General features: G+C 36.5%; 1 protein-coding gene across 5 annotated transcripts in view; it reads right to left on the bottom strand.

Annotated features, from left to right (window-relative positions):
- The window catches only part of PCCA (propionyl-CoA carboxylase subunit alpha), a 462,094-nt gene that overhangs the window by 90,204 nt on the left and 363,353 nt on the right, over window positions 1-8,537 (bottom strand). The gene's annotated exons all lie outside the window — the stretch shown is intronic.

Genomic DNA, 8,537 nt, shown 5'->3' with positions numbered 1-8,537 from the left:
CACATAGTTGAGTATCAATAACCCATTCAATGTAGAATGCCCTGGTACCGCAGTCAGCTTTGTACTGTTACTTATCATAAATTTATCTTCTCCTGAAAATATTTAACCAAGAATATGAGAAATAAAAAGAAAAAAAGCCTTCAAAGGTACATCATGAATGGCTTCACATCACATAAATGCAGAGATTGTTAGACCTTAGCAGGATCTCAAGATATTTTCAAAAGTATTTAGCTACTCTTCAGGCCTGTAGACAACCTGCTGTGAGCAGGTGGATAGAAGAAATCATGCCACACAAAGAAACAGGCCAATAGCAGTTAGTCGGCAGCTCTGCTTCCAAATGTTCAAACTACGTGACTACACAAAATCAAAATCTAGTATGTAAAATGCTAACAAGAAACAACACATTAAATCCCAGCAGACAAATTACACTGTAAGAAATGGAAGACTATTTGAGTTGTTCAAAGTAAAACTGAAGAGCCTCTTTCAAGGTAAAAAAAAGAATGCTTCACAGGAATAGAGTGTAGTCAAAAAAAAAAAAAAAGGAATAGAGTGTAGTCACAGAAATTAAAAAGAAAAAGAAAGTTCTATTTGTTTCATGCTAGATAGGTGCTAGGGTGTATGAAGACATACAGTAAGCTCTACATGTACAGAACACAGAAAATCATTTGATCCAATACTTAACTATATGCTGTAGGATAGAAATCATTCTGTGTATTAAAAACAGTCCTAATTTTTGTTAAAGTTCTAAAATAAAATGTGAAAAGTTCATTAACTAGATGATAAATTCATCTTCTGCTGAAAAGTGAATTTAGTTCATCTACTCCTAATTTTAAATGATAAAAACCCAAACTGTTGTTGACACAGGGAAGCATGAAAAAACCAATACATTTTTCTTCTACAAGCACTCTTATTTAGGAAAGGTTTTGTTTATGAGTTAACCACTAGCCACATGTGTCTACTGGGGACTTGAAATGTGACTAGTACAATTAAGAAACTAAATTTCCCATTTTATTTAATAGTAAATAATTTAAAAATAGAAGCTGTGGAATACACTTTTCTTTACACATGATTTCATCGTTCTGGTACGACTACATTTCACATTCATCATTCTGTTGCTTGAGCTGTTATCAGTATATTCTTATATGCATGTCAGGCGTGTTGTTCCTGATACCACATTAATAATTTTTTATATTATTTTGTCTTGAAATGCTAACATTTTGAATATACGGAGTTAAACGAAATGGATTAGTGAAATTAATCTCACTTGTTTTTACCTTATTTATTTATTCATGAGAGACACACAGAGAGGAAGAGACACAGGCAGAGGGAGAAGCAGGCTCCCTGCAGAGAGCTCAATGCGGGACTGGATCCCAGGACCCCAGGATCACAACCCAAGCCAAAGGCAGACACACAACAACTGAGCCATTCAGGTGCCCCTTGCTTTTACCTTCTTAATGTGGCTACTCAGAAACGTAAAACTGTGTGTATATGGTTCATTAGATTTCTATTGGACAATGCTGCTCCATTTTATCACTTTTTAATTTGGTAATTTGAAAATGAGACGATACCTTCCCACAATAGAAATGAGAAATGACTGTATATTCTCAGATTATACCACTTAGACCTACTTTTTTTTTTTTTTTTTTTAAGATTTTATTTATTTGGGGATGCCTGGGTGGCTCAGCAGTTGAGTGTCTGCCTTTGGCTCAGGGTGTGATCCTGTGGTCCTAGGGTCGAGTACTGCATCCCGGAGTCTGCTTCTTCCTCTGACTGTGTCTCTGCCTCTCTCTATCTGTGTCTCTTATGAATAAAAAATTAAAATCTAAAAAAAAAAAAAAATTTAAAATCTTAAAAAAAAAAAGAATCTGTGAATGTCAGATGTTTGGAAATTAAAGAAAATTGATAAAACAACTAAGAAGGCTGCCATATGAACATAGCTTAATTTGATGACTTCTTAGAAGAAATAAAATCTAAATCTTAAAAGTGTAGATAAGACAGATTTCTTTGTTTTGTTTTTTGTTTTGAAGATTTTATTTATTTATTTAGGTAGTTATTTAGTTATATATTTATTTATTTGAGAGAGTGCACATGTGCAGAAGAGCAAGAGCACAAGAGTGAGCACATGAGCAGGGACAGGAACAGAAGCAGATTCCACACTAAGTGGAGCCCGACAGGGCCCAATCCCACAACCTTGAGTCACAACCTGAGCTGGAACCAAGAGTCTGAACGAATGCTCAACAGATTGAACTACCCAGGTGCCCCAAGACAGATTTAATTTCTGAAATTACAAAATGCAAGAGGTCTATCCATGCATTCATCTCCTCATCCATTTGTCCAGTTACTGAGACTTTACATTTGCCAGGAATTCAGCACAACAATAATAATTAAAGGTCAAATCAAAACTGAAATTTTTGATCAATTAAAAAGTTAGTAATCTATGAAATTCATTATCCAAGTGACGGTACATGCCAAATTACCATTTATTTTTAAAGAAATTCATGGATAATATTAAGCTTATGAGGTTTACCAATGAAAACCAGGAAAATAGATAATGTGATATGACTGAATTTCATTGGATGCATAAGGAGCTAATTCCTAAAGAAAGGGTATGCTTCTTCCCCAATTATTTTATCATCTAATCAGATAAAGATGTTAATTGCTACTTTTCATGTAGTCACAGGGATTCAGTTATAAAACTAAATAGGTGTTGGGACGCCTGGGTGGCTCAGCGGTTGAGCCTCTGCCTTTGGCTCAGGGCGTGATCCTGGAGTCCTGGGATCGAGTCCCACCTCAGGCTTCCGGCATGGAGTCTGCTTCTCCTTCTGCCTATGTCTCTGACTCTCTCTGTGTCTCTCATGAATAAATAAATAAAATCTTAAAAAAAAAAAAACAAAAAACCTAAATAGGTGTTAAGTACTCACATAACCTTAGGATGCTAGACTAGCTACCTAGTAGAACATGCTAGGAACTGCAAAACTAACAATTGCCCCACCTTAAGAGAATCTCCCACCTTAAGAGAATATGAAAAATTAATCAGTGGAGGTGAGTTCTTAAGCTAAGAACCCAATACTTTGGGTTCAAGGTTGAATACTTTAAGCTAAGTGAAAGGGATTTTATAAGAATCACTTGGTTTTCCATGTATCTCCTGGTTTTGAAGGACACCTAGGTAAGATCAGCAATTGTTTTGGTGACAAAGCAGGAAGAAAAGAGTTTGATGAGGCATGCATTTATAATTATTTCTTGTGGCCCAGATATAGATCATGCAGAAGAAACTCAAGCTAGGTCATTATGAGAGATCTTGTTCAATAGGAAAACCTGGAGCGATGTGAAACGGGAGGGTAAAGGCAATTGAAAAAAAACGAGCAGACTTTAAGAGTTCTGCAGGTGAGAAATTCTCCCAAATCCACAGAAGTGTCCTTAAAGACAACAGCCAACTTTGGATGCTTGCCATGCCCCCAAAATAATGAATGACCGGTTACATTAGCCTGGGTCACCCTAGTTCTTACCATGTTCCTCCTCTCTTTACCCCAAACTTCAACTTTGGAGAGAACTCGGAATGCAAGTACGAAGTGGGAGAGTATATAAAGCAAGGGAGAAGAAAGCAACAACACTCCCATCTCCCCACAGAAATTTCTCAGTCTGAGGTGGAAGTGCTTGAGATTCTATCTCTCTCTCTCTCTCTCTCCCTCCCCCTCTGCTGCCCCTTCCCCCACTCACATGCTCTCTCTCTCTCCCAAATAAATTTTTTTTAAATCTTTTTTTTTTTTAAAGGTTCCTTCTACTTGCACTAAAAAAGTTCCATTTGTGCAGTAAAGTGGTTACATGGTAAAAAGATAAAGGAAGGCCAACTATTAGGAAGTACTCAGAATGTTTTCTTAATATCTAAATGAATTTTGTTCTATAATGAGGTACCACTTCAACCCATTAGGAATACTGTTATAAAAGAAAAAAATCACTAGAAAATAAGGAAAATGTGCAGAAATTAGAATCCTTGTGCATTGCTGGTGGGAATTTAAAATGGTACAGCTACTGTGGTAACAGTAGAGTGGTTCCTTAAAAATTAAACATAGAATTACTATATGAGCCACTAACAGAGGATCAAAATTTCACAAAATATGAAGTTTTATGAATCAATAAGAAAAAGATAAACACTCCAATAAAAAAAAAATGGGCAAAAGCCATGAAGAGGCAGTTTGCAAAAGAGAAAAAGCAGTATCAATAAATATATTTTTAAATTTTTTTTCAATAAATATATTTTTCAAATGCTCATTGTCATTACTAACCAATATATATTAAAACCACAAAGAGAGGGATCCCTGGGTGGCGCAGCGGTTTGGCGCCTGCCTTTGGCTCGGGGCACGATCCTGGAGGCCTGGGATCGAATCCCACGTCGGGCTCCCTGCATGGAGCCTGCTTCTCCCTCTGCCTGTGTATCTGCCTCTCTGTCTCTCTCTGTGTAACTATCACGAATAAATAAATAAAATCTTTAAAAAATAAATAAATAAATAAATAAAACCACAAAGAGATACCATTTAAACCCACCAGTCAGGAAAAACTTACATAGTCTGGATACCAAGAGTTATCTAGGATGTGAAGCAAAATTGTTAAAGGCACAGATTCCTGGGTTCAAATCCTGGCTCTTCCATTTATTAGCAGAATGACTTGGGCAAGCAATTTAGTATCTAGAAGGCCTCAGTTCCCCAACTGCAAAATGCAGGATAACATCAGTACATTGGATTGGTGTGGGGATTAAATACTTTAATACAAATGAAGCATATAGAATAGTCAGTGCCTGACATAGTATACAATATGTTTTGTATGTAATATGTTGTATGTAAGTATACAATAAGGTTTTCTTATTATTCATATTGTTGATACCAGCAGCACTGATAGACATATACATTGGTACAGCCACATCGGAAAAACCATTTGGCATTACTGTGTAAGATTAAGAATACATAGTCCCTATAACCAAGCTGTTCTACTGGCATATTCCTTGGAAAAACTCTTATTTCAAGAAGAAACATACAGAGAAATGTTCTGAAAACAAAATAAGTAACACAAATATCTACTTAGGGGAGAAAGAATAAATCATGGTATATTTACATGACTTAATAACATATAGCATGGAAATAAATAAAGCTACATGCATCCCCATGACCAATCTCACAAACATAATACTAGAGGAAAAGGCAACTCAGAGAAGCAAAGAGAGAGTATGGTGCCAATGACACAAAGCTCAAAGACATCAAAAACTAAACAACATATTGTTTATAGTTGCACTGTATATATAATATTCCTAAAGAAGAGGAAGTAAGGGATGCATTTAAAAATGAAATTAAAAAAAAAAAAGAAATTAAAAATTGGGATGGTAGTTACCCACCAAGGGGAGCAGGAGGAACAATTTAATTAAGCAAGAGCACAGAGAAAGTCAGGAGTATTTTTTAATCTAGATGGTAAGTAATTGGGTTTTTGCTGTATTCTTCTTTAGTTTATATACAGATTAATACATATTTGTGTATATAGAATACTTAATAATAAAAAGTTTAAATGTAGGCACAAAAATCCAGGGGAAAAAACCCAGTCATTATTACTATAAAATCACTTTAAAAACACTGTGGTCATATCCACCCCAGAGTTCTTCTTTGAAACACACAGTAGCATTTCCACAGCTATTTAGAAGTATTGAACTGAAAGTCTTGGGCAACTCAGCCCAGGAAGTCAACACAGAGAAAAGGCAGCTGGGCACCAACCCTGAAGATCTGCCTATGCTTAAGGCAGGTGGAAGAGAAAGCCACAAAGAACACTGTGAAGCTAGTATTCGTTCTCCTGTCTTTTCAAATCCCTTAACCACACAATGCTCTTGTTCTGACTGAAAAGACTGAGACAAGATGATTTCCCTCCTCTGTTTTTGAAGCTCATCCTAACTTCTCTCTCTGCATCTAGTCTCATTTTCCTTGCATCCTCTCTCTACAATGCAACTAGAACCAAACTCTTCCTAAATTCCAATGCTCTCCACACCATTTCCTTTTTGAACACTCATCCACGGGTCCCACTGGCCACGCACGGATAAGGCAGAGGCCACAGTATGTAATTAATTAGCAAGGTTTCAAATGACTTGGTTCCTACTTGCTTCACTTTTGCTCATCACACTCAGCTTATTCTCTGAAGCAATGATTCTCAAACTGTTCCCCCTGGACTAGCAGCATTGGCATGACTGGAGAACTTATTAGAAATGCACACCTAGGGCATGATCCTGGAGTCCTGGGATTGAGTCCCACGTCGGGCTCCTGGTATGGAGCCTGCTTCTCCCTCTGCCTGCGTCTCTGCCTCTCTCTCTCTCTCTCTCTCTGTCTGTCTATCATGAATAAATAAATAAGATCTCTTTAAAAAAAAAATTAAAAAAAAAAAAAGAAAAAAGAAATGTACACCTAGCCCAGACCTACTACACTGGGGTAAACTCCAGGGGTAGGTCCAGCCATCTGGGTAATTCTGAAGCATGTCAGAGTTTGAGTATCATTGGCTTAAAGCATGAAAGGTAAAATATTATTTGAAGAACTCTGAAGGAGAAAATAAGATAGTACTATGTAGCACACACTCTGGGGTTATGGTGCCAGCATTCAAATTTCTGCTCAGTTTCCTCCTAGATTTGTAATCTCAGAACAGTTGCCTAGACTGCTTCAGCAGAGTGTGATACCTAACAGCATAGGTCCCATAGCGAGCCTGCTTGGATGTAAATCCTGGTTATACCTGCTATCAGCCATGTGACCTTGAGCAAGTCACTTACTTTCTCTGAGCCTCAGGTGCTTCATTTATGAAAGCATACATTATAACACCTACTTCATACAGTTGCCATGAAGATGAAATCAATATATATATGCACTGTGCTCAGAACTATACCTGATACAGAGTAAATATTATGTATTATTTATTCTTATTATGTTATTAATTTCATGGGGACCACATTACATTTTGGAGATAAAAAATGTCACCACTGAATGCTAATGACCATAACAAGTGTATAAAGTTCACCTATTCAGGTAAAGAAAAACTTTCCTCACCTTTTTTTAGAGTAATTAAGTTTGTTTGGTTTTTATCCAGTATACCAATTATACCTCTCTGAGTTTATTTCCTTCCAATGAGATAGTATTTAACTGGAAGCAATGACCTCCTCTAAAGAGTCAGGGGGTTTGCCTTAAGGGGTCATTGATTTCAGATTAATGACTTTTTTTTTTAAAGCAAAGAACTTAACAAGAATAAAAAGGAGGGATCCCTGGGTGGTGCAGCAGTTTGGCGCCTGCCTTTGGCCCAGGGCGCGATCCTGGAGACCCGGGATCGAATCCCACATCAGGCTCCCGGTGCATGGAGCCTGCTTCTCCCTCTGCCTGTGTCTCTGCCCCTCTCTCTCTCTCTCTCTGTGACTATCATAAATAAATAAAAATTAAAAAAAAAAAAAGATTAAAAAAAAAAAGAATAAAAAGGAATTTACTGAACTGTATCCTTATGATAAAAAAAATATTTCTGGGAATTATTCTAAATACATATCCAGCATTAACATAGCTAGGAACTCTACATATGAAAGGGCCATCAAGTTACCTACCTGCAGTCATTGAGAAGGAAACTGAAAATATCCTGATATGCCGCTTTGGGGAGCAGTTCCTTCCCCTCTCTATACCCGCTCCTGGGAGGTTACTCTATGTCCCCAACCAGAACAAGTGTCACTGGCCACAGTACATTCAGTGCAGAGTACATTTAATGGAACACAAGTATTATAAACCCATGTTTTTTGAAGACACAATAAATGGATCTTAAGTAATGTGAAATTATGCACTGATATTTTTTCCAAGGATCTTAAAGTGTTTCACCTCATAGTTAGAATTTATAAGAAAATATGAGAGAATAAAATAACTGTAGCAAGCTACAAAATCAAAGTCAAAATATAAAGCTCATTCCTAAGAGTTAAGATTTCTTAGAACCATAAAGAAAATATACCCAATGGCCTAGCTTAGAAATCAATTTAGTTATCAAATATTTAGTGGAGGCTTCTATCTCTAATAGAGGTATATGTGAATCTGCTATAGAGAGTTTTTATCTGTGATTCTCTTGATTTCTCTATGCTTTAAAAATCATTTTCCTGTATAAAATTCAGTTTCCTGTGCAAAATCAAGTTAAGGAAACATAAAAATATTTTCGTGTTAAAAAAAACCCTAAAAGAATAAGTATTTAGTACTATGGGGAGAAGGTTATGATTTTTTATTTGCATGTGACCATCACATGTTACATGGTGTTCTTTGTTTTGTTTTCCCTGGAGCCCTAAACCTTAACTAAGGTGAGCTGAAGGAATTTGGGCAGAATCTCTTTCAATAGCTGTCTACTTTAAAATGGAGGTTACTGATGACAAAGAACATTCAATCAATTCTGGATTTCAAGTCATTTTCTCAATGCAAGAAATCATACTTTGGAGGGAAAATATAGGTTAAAAAATTAAGACCATTCTATTTTTAAAAGGCATCAATGTGTTCTAGCAAGTCAAGCTG

Source organism: Canis lupus, chromosome 22 (assembly GCF_003254725.2).
Source record: "Canis lupus dingo isolate Sandy chromosome 22, ASM325472v2, whole genome shotgun sequence".
Classification (NCBI taxonomy): domain Eukaryota; kingdom Metazoa; phylum Chordata; class Mammalia; order Carnivora; family Canidae; genus Canis; species Canis lupus.
Note: the sequence above shows the minus strand (reverse complement) of the source record. Positions and strands in the feature narration are given on the sequence as shown.